Source organism: Helianthus annuus, chromosome 17, assembly GCF_002127325.2.
Source record: "Helianthus annuus cultivar XRQ/B chromosome 17, HanXRQr2.0-SUNRISE, whole genome shotgun sequence".
NCBI lineage: Eukaryota > Viridiplantae > Streptophyta > Magnoliopsida > Asterales > Asteraceae > Helianthus > Helianthus annuus.
Window position 1 is genome coordinate 95,062,316 of NC_035449.2, and position 15,484 is coordinate 95,077,799.

Here is a 15,484-nt window from a genome sequence, read left to right on the forward strand (position 1 = left end):
ATGCACGCGGGCCGCCTGAATCTTCATGTCAGGAAACGTATCCACAGGTGGCTCGCGGCCTGCATTAACTTGCTTGTTTCACTCAGGTGGGCCGCCTGAGGCCTGAATTTCAAGATTTTCAAATCTTTTGTAATGATTAACTTGACCTTTCGGTTTTGAAGGGGTAACTTTGCGATTTGGCCCTCGATTATTTACCATTAAGGGCCTCATGACTTTTACCCGTATTGTTAAGTCCCTGGTTAGTTTAATTACTATCCGAAAAGCCTTAACTTTTATTGTTGACGCTTTTAACCCCTCTCATACGAATTTGATCATAACTTTCTCGTTTTAAAACGGAACTTCGCGAAATTTACATAGTATATTCTAGTGAGCGTATTTTACTGTTACAAAGCCTCGGGTTCCTCAAAGGGTCACTCAGAGGTATAAATTAAACATGTTGACACAATTAACCCCTGTAGCTTGCAATATCTCACTTTCTTCCGCGTCTCGCTCCGTACGATCCATGATTTATTCGTTTTAAGGTACTAGCATCATTTAGGGTTACTATACAGTATATTTACCCTTCGTTGACATTTATAACCCTCGAATTTACATACTTTCAAGGTTTGTCAACTTTAGTCCTTTATTTAATATTTAATGCCACGTGTAAACTCATGACACGTGTTAACACATTATTGGACACAAATTTTCGAGGTGTTACACTCACCCACAACAAAATTTGAGCATCTCATTCCCTCTCTCAAAACACAAAACAAAACACAGGAGATCATCTTCTCCAAATCAAAAACCTTGCCTGCCTTCCACTCTCTCTCGATTACATATTAAGCAACAGCAGACTTCATTCCTTCTCTTCTTGTGAAAGAAACCCAAACCAAACACCCACTCAGCCAACCCCCCTGCTTTGGTGGATAGAACGGACCACCACCACGTCCGGTGGTGGTACGGCGACGGAACAGAAAGAGAAGGAGGGCGGCGCCGAGGAGAGAGAGAGACAGAAGAGAGAGAGAACTGATGGCGGTGGTGAGCGACGATGAACAACCGCCGTTGCGGTGACGGTGGTGTGGGTTCGACACACACTTGGTTGCTGTTATGTTAAAGACAGAACGAGGAGAAGAGAGCTGAGACGAACAAGAGACTGAGACGAGAGAGAGAGAGAGTGACCGGAGCAAGAATGGAGGTGCCGACCACCACACGCGGCGGCGGCCGGCGGTGTCGGCGGCTGTGGTGGTTATTTTGCTGCCTTTCTGTTCAATCTCGGGTCCAACAGGTATGTGAGTCGATTTAGGTTTCAAGCATGGTGATTTAGTTCGAGTTTTAGATTTACAGGGTTCGTTTTGGTTCGAGTCTCGGGTCAGTTCGGGCTCTTCGGGTCAGCCGCACTTCGGGTCAGATTCAGTCAAAGTCAACAACTCGGTTCAAGTTTGGGCAACCGCGGTCAACAGATTTTGGTTCGGGTTCAGATTTTTCGTATACGGCTCGGGTCAACTCGGGTCAAACACGGCTAACCCAGTTGACTCGGTTAACTCCGTTAACCCGGTTGACTCGGTCAACTCAGACCCGGTCAACTCAGTCAACGTTCAGACACGAAGATTCGGCAAAGGATTTAGAATGAATAATATGTACGTTAATTATTCCCTATGTTTATTACGTGATGACGAGCTCGAACCGATGGATTATAGTTACATTTGATATATTTAACAAAATTAATTATATTGATTATTGAATCTTGATTGAATTTTGTTAAAATAATGACAACTTGTGTTGTCGGGGCCGTCCAAAAACAGAGGAAACTATGCCCGTTTTTCGAGAAAAACTAAAAACAAAACGCGTTTTATTGTAAAACGACAACTAACGAATTCAAACAACCTTCGTAAAACAAGACATTATGTACGACAAAAACTTGCAACATCACGAAAACAACGATTCGGATATTATATTTTTGGCAAATCTTTTATAAAATAAAAGGTGATATAATATTCTCGACAATTCTTTCGAGTATCAAACACTATGAATTCTTTTCTAAAATAAATATGATTTATATATTTATTTCAAATATCAAACGATGTGGTTTCGTTTTATACAATAAATATAGATATATATCTATTCATTTCAAGTATCGAACAACACGATTTCGTCTTATAAAATAAATATAGTTTATATATTTATTTCAAATATCACACGACACGACTTCGTTCTTATAAAAATAAATATAGTTTTATATTTATTTCAAACTTCAAACAACTTGATGATACTTTCGCAAAATAGATATAACTTTTTATATTTAAACGCCTAAACGGCATATACATTCGACATATAGTATACGAAACTTATACAAGCGTAACTTAATCATTTTTATTAAGTTAACAACTTATCGTCGAATCGTTCAGTTAACGATTCGGTAGAGCTCGGTAACACGTAGTTTAGTTACCGCTTTTGCTTAGAAACTTATAAGATATTCCGTGTTAGGAATATTGTAGAATGCACGCTAGCAAGTCAAGTATTCGAAACGACATCACGAAGTCGTATTTAGCTAGCTTTGCACAGGAATATTCAGGTGAGTTCATAACCCCACCTTTTTACGGTTTTACATTCTTCTAAATGTTTTCAGGGTGGAAAGACATGCACTTTTTGCAAAGCATACGAGAATTACATATTTCCAAACCATGTTGCAAGCAAGTTTTAACATACACGAATGGTTTACGAAAAGCTTATGTCTTATACCGGTTTTTCAAACAAGCGTATTTTTCGAAATATGCATACACACATATTCTAAACCCAGTGAGTTCATGCTCCCCCTTTTCTTTAACTGTTTTTGGTTTTATAACTTCGGGGGTGAAATACATGTTACAACTGTTACAATGTTTACAAATGGTATGATGGAATACAAAAACATTCAAGTGAAACATTCTAGATCATGTCTCGAATAGGGTACCATAAGCACCATTAATCAACGTATACATTTAGACCGCGGAACAAAAAGGTTAGATCTAATGGGTTTCAGGCAACCCCACTCTTGGCCTACTTCTACCAATGAGTGCTTCTGTGTTTCAGTCAAAGTCGACAAAAATGCCTAGGTTTGGTGGCTTCCTATGTCGTGACACATGTTAGGGGCCTTGCAAACCACTAACGATCTCAAACATTCATAATATTCAGTTACAGATATATTCTACTTGATACATTCAAACATTCATAGTACTCAGTTACAGATACATTCTACATGATACATACAAACATTCAAAGTACTCAGTTACAGATACGTTTTACAAGATACATACCAACATTCATAGTACTCAGTTACAGATACGTTTTACAAGTTACATACCATGTTTTCATACAAAGTTTCCATATAACTTGACAAGAAAATGATTTTAAATTCGTTTTCTCAACAATACTCCAAAAACCGGTTATTCAAAAAGATTTATTTAACAAACTATGAACTCGCTCAACTTTATGTTGATTTTTCGCATGTTTCTTTCTCAGGTTACTTTTCGAACAATGGAACGGTTGGAATAGGAGAACCATTGGAGATGCGAGTACTTAGTGGCGTTCGCATTATAAAAGTCTTAGCTTATTTGCTTCCGTTGTGCAATGAAGATACCAGTCCAGTCACACCAATGCTCTGATATTTCGGGGTGTGACACCATACCCTAACCTATTCCTCACAAACCACACACAAACTCACAGAGAGGATCCATCTTCTCTAAACCCATATGATCTTTCCCTCTCTCTCGATATCACACAAACAAACACAGAGATAAGTCTCATTTCCTCTAAACAAAGCACACCCATCTCTTGAGTCCATCTGCACACCAAGTCCCTGTCTCTCACTCTCCTATAACCTGATCACCGGTGATCGAAACTCCGGCCGACACCTCTCTGGTCAGTCAACGCACACAAGCACCCCCCTCAACCTGTTTCTGTTTCGGCGAGACAACCACCCTCACCCCCTCATCTCTGAACCAGCTAGACGACACACCCACTTCACCAATCTGAGAGAAAGAGTGTGACAACTGTCAAATTTGCATGCATCCGTACGTTTAATTAATATCGATTTGTGCTTCGTGACTGTGCAAAATTTCAACTGATGATTAAACTGCTTTATGATTTTTGTATCATACATACATATGCATCACATTTCATTCTGTCACTCCATTTATTGCACACAAACCTCAGTGACAAACTTGATGCACAAAGCACAGTTAGCACAGTGAGCGGATAATTTAGAAACATGCTGACAATGCCAGCACATAGACAAACAATGTTTTTGAGGCCAGTATGAGCCAGAGACAGGATACTACACTAGTATGGAGTGCAGGGAAGTAAGGACCATAAAACTGCGTCACTAGTTGATAGTTTAGGTGCCGGAAAGTGCCTAAAACCCACTTAAAATGCAAAATTCTGCATATGCTAACAAAATTCAGCATTTAAATATGCTAGTCACTTGCAAAAATATGGCAAAATGGTCCTGTATGCTTTCCTAAGTGTCGGGAATTAAAAGGGGTCACTAAAAGTTACCTAAAGGACACTTTACGATATCACTTAGCACCTTAACGGAACGGTATCAAACCGAACAACCGGACATTACCCGGAACACTAAATTATGGCAAAAAGCATTGTTTCACTTTTTCTGAGCTAGTATTGGTTCCCGAGCACTTAAACACATTACATAAGACATGGTACACACTAAACACTAGACATAACACTTAACACCCTACTAATTACCATTTACCCACAACTTGCAATTAAACCCTCTCCCCACATGTAATTTACGACCCATTAGGGAGGCCCCACCAAAAGATTGTCGTAATCTCCACTAAATCTCCTATGATATTTTCCTTGGATTTTGCTAGATTTTGTAGTGTACTTCATGGAACACTAAAATCATTGGTTAATAAAGATTAAAGGATTATAAAAATACTTATCAACTTCACAACTCAACACACATCTCCCACTCCTCTCCCTCACTAGCTACGGCCGTGAACCCCCTATGCATCACCACCATTTTTGATTTCCCTTCATTCATTCCAAGAGCTCTCAAGGTGTAGCAAGGTGTTTAACGAAGTGTGGAACTCGCGGAACTTGAAGGACCTCACTCGTTTACTTTTATCCACTCATTTTTTCCATTGATCTTCCCTAGCTTTAAGCTAGTTGTAAGACTTCTTTAAACCCTTGTTTACTTCATGTTTATAGTGGTTGAAAGGTTTATTATGATGAAATCTTATGAACACTAAAAGAACCTACACTTGAATCTTGAAACACAAAATTGAAACATGTTGAAATAATGTTATAATGTGGTTGTTTTGAATATGTTGTTGATTGATTGTTGAGTTCTAGTAATATGATGAATGATCATCCTATGGAACTTGTTAGATGATGATTATAAACATGATTTAACAAGATTAGGAGATGATTATGTATTGCATAAAATAATCATCTTCTAATAAAAATATGAACTTGATAAATAAAGATGGGTTCTTGAAAAATAAGTAAACAAAGTAAGTTGGTGACCATGTAGATCCGAGATTTACAAATGATTTTCTAAAGAAACCAAGTTAAAAAGATGATGTTTAAAGAATCATGATTTTTATTAAACCTACACTATTTTTGGAAATAAAATAAGTGTAGGAAGGCTAGTAAAAAAATGTTGTAAATAAATATTTTTGTAAAATAAGTCACGAGTTGTAAACATCTAGAAATCCCGAGAATGAGATTTTAACAAAAATAAATACATTTTGGAAGGTAACTAAGGCCACTAAACGCCTTACCAAGTTACTACGCGTTTTTACGAAAACTCAAGTTCATGTTATTATGTAAAGTGCATTGTTTTTACACTTGGTAAGTGTAATGATGTCTAGTGACTTGTTGTTGATTGTTGGATGAAATTTTGAAAAGAAAACGATATGCTAAAAAGCATGGACACCTCCATTTACAAAGGAAACTATGGCGAAATTTTCTAAAAATCCCAACACTTAGAAAATATTTTCTAGACAAGTGTTTTCTAGTGTATTTTAAACTATGCTTTTCAAATATAAACCTCACCATAATTTTTGTAACCAAATACAAGTATCGGAGGTTGGTTTTTGTAAATACAAATGGATAAATATATATTTAGAATATATATTTTATACTAAGACACTTGTGTGGATACCTGTTTATTTTGTGGAATAGTTATGTTATTTTAGGGTAAAATAATATAACTTAACAAAATACCATGACATTTACAACTCCAAAATAATACCAAAAATCACAAGGAATGAAATATAAGTTACACGCTTAATATTGTAAAGGCGAACGATAAAACGTAACTTATGAAATATTCCGGAAAATACTCTTATAAATATATTTTTGGCAAGTATTATTTTGGAAACGAAAGGAGTGAAAATATGATTTTCGTACATATTACCAAGTATATCATATTTTCGGCCAAAAGAAAATATATTATTTTTGGGGAGTTAAAAACATATTTTCCTAAGTATATTTAGAAAATATATGATTTTTGGGAAAAATATATATTTTCTTGGAATACATTATTTTTGACAAATAAGTTATATATATTTTCTAAGTAAGACTTGAAAATATATTGTTTTGGAAATATATATATTGGGAATATATTGGTATATTTTTAATTGGAGTAATACACCGGAATACGACGCCAATACATGGCTAAAGACACACATACAAAAATACGAATACACAAGGTATGAGATACCCCCCATCCTTGGGAAGGAAATGATAATACAAATACATGAGAAGTATTACTACAAAAATATTGTTTAACAAATTATTCCAAAAGAAAATTTAAGTTAAAATATTTATTATTTTAACAACTAATTATATGACTTGGAATAATGATGAAGACACTTGGAAACGTAACTCAAAGGCACTAATTAATACTAAGTCAAGACACGACCCGCTCGTCTAATAAGACCATAGTACATTGTAGGTAGTCGTGTACACCAGAGGACACTTTGAGTTACAGGCAGATTCGAAGAACGCAAAACAGTGAGTTCATGTCCCCCTTTTCTTTTAACTGTTTTCAGTTTTACAACTTCGGGGGTGAAATACATGTTACATATTGATTACAAACGTTTTATACATGGTATGATTAGCTAATGAATGTACTACTAGATCACGTGAATGGGTAGGCTATTGTCTTAAGACCATTAACTTGTATAAGGACCGAGGGGCATGAGTGATAGATCTATTGGGTGTTGCGAGCCCCACCCATGGGCCGGCGAGTTGGCTGCATGTGGTGACTATGTCGTTCCGCTGGAGGGGCCGGTACGAAATACGCATACAGGTTTGAGTGCTTCCTAAGCCATGTCACTTATTAATGTATTAGTTACACATTAACTGATCTGTTTTTCCTTATTGCTACATACCAGGGGCATACATTTATACAGACATACTTTAAAGGCTTATTCATACACACACACATGAACTCGCTCAACTTTTGTTGATGTTTTTCAAACTACATGTATTTCAGGAAATTAAGTATGGATCTGGCGGGCGTTAGAGTTTCAAGTCATGTTAAGCATAGAGATGTCATCCATGGTCTTTAGGTTTGGTCAGTGTGTCTTACTCCTGGATGAGACACGTCTTCCAAACTTTGATTACAACTAATATCTTTTGACGAGTCCTTAGCGAACGTTTACACAATTCATATGGTTTGTAAAACTCAAATTTGAAGTCTACGTTTTAGACAGTGTTGTTATGTTTTAAACTCATTTTATGGATGACAAATCTTTGGTTTTCTTCATATAGTTGTTTGATATGGTTGAATGCAATGATAACAAGAAAGTCACACCATAATCACGCTTCCGCAAAAGTCAGGGTGTGACAGCTTGGTATCAGAGCTTCGATCGTAGCGAACTAGGATTCTTTCTTGAGTCTAGACTACGATCATTAGGGCTCTCATGAAAATGTTTTACGACATGTTTTCATTGCATACACACAACGTCCAGATCCAGGGAACAAACTTTTTTACAAACAAAAAGGCACAAATACACAATTCAAAATTTATGTTTATAATTCAGTCTTAGAGACTGAGGAGGGTCAGTCTTAGAGACTGAGGGAGGTCAGTCTTAGAGGCTGAGGGAGGTTCAGTCTTAGAGGCTGAGGGAGGTCAGTCTTAGAGACTGAGGGAGGTTCAGTCTTAGAGACTGAGGGAGATCAGTCTTAGAGATTGGGGAGAATTAGTTGGTCTTAGAGGCCAGGGATTTAGTCTTAGAGAATGGGGAGAATTAGTTGGTCTTAGAGACCAGGGATTTAGTCTTAGAGGCTGGGAAAGTTGGTCTTAGAGACAAGGGATTTAGTCTTAGAGACTGGGGAGAATTGGTCTTAAAGACCAGGGAGTTAGTCTGAAAGACTAGGGAGTTCAGTCTGAGAGGCTGGGTGGGATAGTCTGGGAAGACTAGGACGAATATGGGAATACATGATTACATTATGAATTGTCTTTATTTGCAATACACAAAGTGTTAATGATTACTATATGCATGCTATGACTATTATGTACCGGCACACACGTCACCTTCCTCAGGGAACGAATTGTCAGATGATGACGACCCTATGGCCACTGCCACAGATGAAGGGACCACACCTGATGAGACCATACCTGCGCCGGAGATATTTACGTCAGACACTGAAAGTAACCCTGACGTGCTGACCAAGGACGAGGACGACTTCCAACCGTCTGCGCTGCCAGACTTTGGCGATGAATTACCCTTGCTGATGGCTTCCTTGACGAGAATCTTCCTGTCATTCTTGTTTCGGTCCACGACCACCTTACCATTTGGACACTTCGGTGGAGAGCACCTCCTGGCTCCGATCCTCGACGCCGTACCTCTCGTGGTTATTTCCCCCGAGGATTTACCTCTTTGACAAATTGTTTAATGACGACATTAATTTGCTTGTTGATGATCCTCCCGTTGACACCCAGGATGATGGAAAGTTAGATGAGAACGTTGTTACTAATTTTACACTTGGAGATCCATGTTATCAAGCTAACCTCTGATTCTAGTATGCACTCGATTTCAGACTCCTTTGAGTCTGCGTCATTTACGACTTTACAGACGGTCAGGTTACCGCTTTTTGCTACTGACTCGGACGACGACACCACTATGACTGTTGCACTACCACCTGCTCGAGATCCCACACCCTTACACGACCTAGGGTCTGCTCCTGAGCCAGCTCTTTTTCCTGTTGAGACAGCTTGATGTTGCACCTACAGATCCTACTTAAACGTGACCTTGTTTCTTTTGGTCTACCATACATTGCACTCCTTGTACCAGGCCCAGTACCTGCACCTATTGATTCTCCTTTTGTTGAGACATTTCTGCTGCACCTGCACCCGCTGATGTTGCTTCTATGAAGACCGATGTCCATTGCACCGCCATGCCTACCGCTTTCTTTCAGGATATACCCACACCCCGGGAAGGTACTCCAGGTCAGCACCCGCATAACGATTCTTTTGCTACAGCAACATTTTTCCCGACTTCACAAGTCGCACCGTTTGCTACACTCACCTCTACACCGCTGGACGAGCCATTTCGATGGTTCCTATAATACACTATGCTGATTTCAGACCCTTACCATCCCTCATATTTTGGAGGCTACTCACAGGATGAGTGCTCCTGTAACATCAGCTACAATTTGAGGATATAAGTCGCAAAGTTTTGGAGCTTGAACTGACACCACAACCCCCACCATGTTTATTACCAGTATACTTTGATCCTCCACAATTATCAAAGACTTCTTTTGCCCTCTCACCGCTGCTATAACGCCTTTCCCAGGTTTTTGATGCTCGTTTCCTTACTATCGAGCGACAGATCAGTTAACTACTTCGATGTGTATACAAGCTCGAGGAGGAGCTCACACATGTTAGCAGTTTGCTTTCCTTCCCTTCTCCACCTCAGTCACCAGAATAGTTGGTTTCTGGATTTATGCGGATTACATTACTCTTGGGTAAAGACACTACAAATGAGTTGGGATTGCGGAAACTTTTTCAAGACTACTTTTGACTACGTGATTTTGATACACTGACAGACTTATTGGGCAAGGGTAGGGTGACCCTGTATCCCTTTTGACGTAATGCGTTTGTAAACAATGTGAGTGTGGTCGATAAACAATAAAAGCTCAATCGTCACATTCCCCATTAAACATATAACAATACTTCCTAGTCAATGACTAATGGAAGCTCAGCTGCTAGGCCCTCGCTAAGCACGTTGTTGATCTGCATATTTGTGTTATAACTATAATGCTACATGCTTACGTGCTACATTCCTATCTACAAGTTGTGCTATGATTGTGTCGATATGTGATTGATTGTTATAACAACTGCGTATATACATATATGTAATACACCTCCTGGGTCTCATCCGTTAAGAAGATGCTTTTGTACTTACGTCTTTAATAAGACCTGACCGATCTTCTTCTAGGAAGATGTCGACTCAAGGGAATACCGATACCAACAACCCTCTGCCGACGACAGAGGCGGAATTTCGAGAACGCATCTTACAGGCCATCGCACAGTACGAGGCCCTTCGCTCCGAGCGCAGCGGAGGTACCTCAGGAAACAACCCACCCAACGGTAATGTTTAGTCCCTTAAGACACAATACAAAACGTTTGGACATTTCCACAAGTGCTTTGCTATTACCTTACGCGAATAATGTTGCTTATATCGCAGGCTGCACCTACAAACAGTTCTTGGGCTGCCAGCCCCTGCATTTCGACGGCACTGGGGGTGCCGTAGCCTTCGTATGTTGGGTTGAGATGATGGATTCCATTTTACGTATGAGCAAGTGCGCCCCAGAGCATCAGGTTACGTACGTTTCCGGACTGTTCCAAGATGGGGCTCTGTCATGGTGGAAACTCCAGGTTCAGACAATGGGCGAGGTTGCTGCGTATGCTTTGACATGGGATCAACTGAAAGAACTAATGCATAAGAAATACTGTTCGAGAACAGAAAGCCAAAAGATGGAAACTGTTTCTGGAACTTGAAGATGGAAGGACCAAAAATAGCTGAATACGTGGAGAAATTCCATGTTCTATAGCGTATTGTCCCCTACATGGTAGAACCAGAATTTAAAAAGATTGAGCGTTTTATTTGGGGATTGGCACCCCAAATCATGAGCATGGTGACGACATCAAAGTCTGCAACGTTCGCTGAGGCCATTGATCTAAGTGTAACCTTGACTGAAGAGGCGATCAGGTTGAACAGATTTTCAAACTCTGAGGAGAAAAAGGAGACTCATGTAGAGTCATCTGGAGACAACAAGAGAAAGTTCGCAAACTTCAAGCAGGGTACTCAGACGAATAGCAACAACAAGGCCAAAAAGGGAAAAGAGTACATGGGTAAACTACCTCAATGTGACAAGTGTCGACGACATCATACCGGGCGATGTAAAAATGGAAAGTGTGACAACTGTGGCAAAGTGGGGCACAACAGGGAAACGTGTTGGCATGAGATGAAACTTGGAAAGAAAGGTAAGGGATGTTATAACTGCGGTGATATGGGGCACTTTAGGAAAGATTGCCCAAGGGAGATTAAACAAAATCGTGGGAAGAATGTCTAACACCAGAGCTAGGGAAGCACGCCAGTATCCAAACATGGCTATCGGTACGCCTCATAGTAGTCAATGTTATGCGTCTGCGCTATTTGATATTGTTGTCAAATTTTAGCTTCAGAATATACTTGTTTTAATAGTAAGCAAGATAGATATCCAGTATTCGGTAGAACTAGATGAAGGGAAGCTTCGACGTGGTAATTGGGATGGATTGATTGTCGGGCAATCAAAAGGAGATTATTACCCGCACTCTGATGGAAAATGAAGAATCAATCGTGATTCATGGAGCAGGAAACGCCCCTACGGACTATCAGTCATTGAAGATACGGAAGTTTTTCGCACATAGGATGTGATGTTTTCTTGGCTCATGTCGTGGACAAGGGAGCCGAAGAACCAAAACTCAAAGATATCCCTGTGGTAAGGGAATATCCTGAAGTCTTCCCCGAAGACTTGCCAGAATTATCTCCTCAACGACAAGTCGAATCTCGCATCGATTTGATTCCGGGCGCCGCGCCTGCTGTTAGTACACCCTGGCGACTTACACCTTCGGAGATGCAAGGATTGATAGTGTAGCTTCAGTAGTTGATAGAGAAGGAAGATAACAAACCAAGATTCCCGCTTTGGGTAACCCCAGTTTTGCTCGTCAAGATGAAGGACGATAGCTTTCGCACGAACATCGAACTACCAGGAGCCGAACGAGCAAACCAACAAGGGTCGATGACACTTGCTAAGGATTAACGAATTTCTTATTTAACTAACTATGAGCATTCAATTACCATTTCACGACCGATCGATGATCGAGTATCATTAGCTGAGGATTCAGGAAGACAACATACTGGGGAGATTGTGGGACAATAACTTGTTTTCAACGTGCACAAAAATGGTGTTTCCTACACGATGCATAGAACAATTTTACACAGAATATGAAACTCTGAGAATCTAGAAAACATGTACTTAGGGTCTTGGGAACCCAGGTCCAAACTCGTAACACATCTGTTGACTCAATCAAACACCATTAACCTGAAATATATGCCATTTCAGTCAGCCAAACAGAAAGTACTTCAATTTCTTTTGTTGAGATCATCATTTTTGCTTCTAGCGAGTAGATGTTTGCATCTCTACTCCCCTGATGGTAGTTGCATCGCGCCAGTTTTCTTCGCTGAGAGCGAACACACTTTTGCTTCGATACTTGGTCATTTCTTCATTTTAGCAAATACTCATTATTTCAGGACTCGGAAACTTTTATGACACACATGCACCATTTGCTACGCATGTGGTTTCGATTCAAACAAACGCTTCATTGAAATTCAAAAATTATTTTGCTAAACTTAGTTACAGATTTGTAATTCGAATGACCTGCTTTATTGTAATTGTTGGCTCTTTTGTTACCAAGTCAACACACTTTCTTGAGACTTCATTCCTTTCAAGTTACATTCATGGTTTTTCTTCGTAACCATGCTGAGATACCCTCGTTGATACATACGTTTATTGTTAGGTTACCAAGTTCAATTGCTTGAACTTATCCATTACGCATATTGAATTTAAAACGTCATATGATGTATTGGGAATATCATATTCAAATATTTTTACAAAAGTTCTCGTGTTTCGAGTCGTAGTGGACTTGGTTGATCTACGACTCCACTAAGTCGTTCGTCGGTTTCGACACCTTGTGGTGATACTTTCACAAAATTGAAGCTTGCGCTAAGTTGTTTATGCACCTCATACACGGATTCAAATGTTTATTTATTTGCTCTTAATCCGTTTTGCTTATCACAACCAAAGCAGTCTCAACACAGTTGTGTGTTAAGGCAATGGTACATCGATTCATTTCATATCACAATGTACATCTTAATGGTTCTTTCATTATTGGTCGAAGGTCTCTCACAGTAATTATTGCTCTTTCATCGGAAACAGTTGGTCTTTGATGTTCCGTACTCAGTTGAAAACGCTATGACATTGTGTAAATCAAATCTTCAGATTGTTTCAGTGCACTTTCATTTGATTTCAAACATGGTGAACTTGTTCAATCACCACTATTATTGCATTATGTCAATTATGACACCTTGTGGTGTCGGTGTGAATTCGTAGCTTGTGATAGCCAGGGTCAACCGTTTCACTCAAACCACACATACTTTTGATTGGCTTGTCATTTAAACATTCCTGATGCAACTACGGATTAAAACATTGATACACCAGATTCGCTTGTATTTCATTCGGTGTACTGTCGAAATTTAAGAATGTCAACACACTAAACCTTACCATCCATTTACTCGGGAGTTGACAGATCATTTTACTATTACATTTGAGTTGTTGATTTTGAATTCATATAGCGGATGCTATGGTTTGCGAAAGCTCGTTTGCATATTCCGATCGATCATTTAAGAAACTTATTAGTCAAAACTCCTCTTTTGTGGAACCCCTGTTAGCTGGATTACACTAGACTATACGTCAAATACGTCTTGTACCTTTGACATCTAATGCTAAAAGCACATACCTTTTAACCATAGCGTTCGGGTTCTTATATATATTCTTGGACTCACCTGATGTGAGTAAGGTTTGATTCGGTTTGGTGATTATCTACCTCGGTATTATACATATACGCGTGTGACGTAACCATAAGGAGTTAAGGTAGTACAAATTTCGAGGACGGAATTTTCTTAATGGGGGGAGAATGTGACAACTGTCAAATTTTCATGCATCCGTACGTTTAATTAATATTGATTTGTGCTTAATGACTGTGCTAAATTCCAACTGATGATTAACTGCTTTATGATTTTTGTATCATACATACATATGCATCACATTTCATACTGTCACTTCATTTATTGCACACAAACCTCAGTGACAAACTTGATGCACAAAGCACAGTTAGCACAGTGAGCGGATAATTTAGAAACATGCTGACAATGCCAGCACATAGACAAACAATGTTTTTGAGGCCAGTATGAGCCAGAGACAGGATACTACACTAGTATGGAGTGTAGGGAAGTAAGGACCATAAAACTGCGTCACTAGGTGATAGTTTAGGTGCCGGAAAGTGCCTAAAACCCACTTAAAATGCAAAATTCTGCATTTGCTAACAAAATTCAGCATTTAAATATGCTAGTCACTTGCAAAAATATGGCAAAATGGTCCTGTATGCTTTCCTAAGTGTCAGGAATTAAAAGGGGTCACTAAAAGTTACCTAAAGGACACTTTACGATATCACTTAGCACCTTAACGGAACGGTATCAAACCGAACAACCGGACATTACCCGGAACACTAAATTATGGCAAAAAGCATTGTTTCACTTTTTCTGAGCTAGTATTGGTTCCCGAGCACTTAAACACATTACATAAGACATGGTACACACTAAACACTAGACATAACACTTAACACCCTACTAATTACCATTTACCCACAACTTGCAATTAAACCCTCTCCCCACATGTAATTTACGACCCATTAGGGAGGCCCCACCAAAAGATTGTCGTAATCTCCACTAAATCTCCTATGATATTTTCCTTGGATTTTGCTAGATCTTGTAGTGTACTTCATGGAACACTAAAATCATGGGTTAATAAAGATTAAAGGATTATAAAAATACTTATCAACTTCACAACTCAACACACATCTCCCACTCCTCTCCCTCACTAGCTACGGCCGTGAACCCCCTATGCATCACCACCATTTTTGATTTCCCTTCATTCATTCCAAGAGCTCTCAAGGTGTAGCAAGGTGTTTAACGAAGTGTGGAACTCGCGGAACTTGAAGGACCTCACTCGTTTGCTTTTATCCACTCATTTTTTCCATTGATCTTCCCTAGCTTTAAGCTAGTTGTAAGACTTCTTTAAACCCTTGTTTACTTCATGTTTATAGTGGTTGAAAGGTTTATTATGATGAAATCTTATGAACACTAAAAGAACCTACACTTGAATC